This window comes from Chinchilla lanigera, unplaced genomic scaffold, assembly GCF_000276665.1.
Source record: "Chinchilla lanigera isolate Chin_1 unplaced genomic scaffold, ChiLan1.0 scaffold00047, whole genome shotgun sequence".
Lineage (NCBI taxonomy): Eukaryota > Metazoa > Chordata > Mammalia > Rodentia > Chinchillidae > Chinchilla > Chinchilla lanigera.
Genome location: NW_004955448.1, coordinates 869,196 through 870,203, shown reverse-complemented (window position 1 = coordinate 870,203; position 1,008 = coordinate 869,196).

Genomic DNA, 1,008 nt, shown 5'->3' with positions numbered 1-1,008 from the left:
CATATATTGCCTCATTTGGTTTATTTAATACACTGCTGTTTGGATCAATGGTGGGCGAAGGGCATCCAGGAAAGCGACTTACCTTCAGCCACCCTTTTTCAGCCCACCCTACTCCCAAGTGGCCAGGGGCTGGAGGAGAGAAGGGATCGAGCTGCTCCACAAGGCAAGGCCGCCTCCCACTTTCCGCAGCTGTCTTGCCAGGGCTGACCTTTTCCCTTAGGCAAGGGTCTCCACCCCTCGCCCAGATCCAGTCGGTGAGGGTGGGTGGCTTTTTCCGGGTCACTGGCGCACCCTCGACTCGACTCCCAGCCACCTGCTCGGGTTCTAGCCCAGCTCCAGGCTCCCCGGAGGGCGTCAGGGACATTCCAATCCTCCCACGATCCGCGCGGATGTCGCGGGGGAGGGGGGCGCAATCGCGCTTTCCTGCCAGCGCCCAGGTTTGACCCGGTTTCTCCTCCACCCCAGGTGGCTTAAGTCACCTCGAAGAAGAAACTACGGATTGGAGATTGGTGGATGGGGCGAAGGTTGTTTGTTTACAGCCCACCGGGCTGGCAAAGCCGCGTCCCCAGCGATAGAGGCACTTTCTGGGCACAGTCCGCGCTCTCGCAGACAATTGAAAGCCAAGCGGCCAAGATGCCTCCTCACCAGACCAAATATGGTCACAAGCGCTAAGCAGCCTCCCGCGGAGCGGCGGCCTTCGCGGTGTCTCCCCGCGCCGGGCGCCCCGGGCCGACCTCCGGCACGAGCGCGGGTCAGGGCGGCGAAACCCGCGCTCCGAGGCTCGCGCCAGCTCGAGCGGGGGCGCAGCGGCCGGGGCCGACTCTGCCCCGGCCTCCGCCCTCACCCGCGTGCCCGCCGCCACTCTCGGCCGGGTTTCGGTCTACAGCCGCTCGCCTGAACAGGCTCGGGCCACTTTCCCTTTGATCCCGCCCCAAGCCCGGGTAAACTCAAAGGAATGCGGAGCCGGGGCTCCCGGGAGAGGCGCGCGCGCGGGGAGAGGGCGGGGGC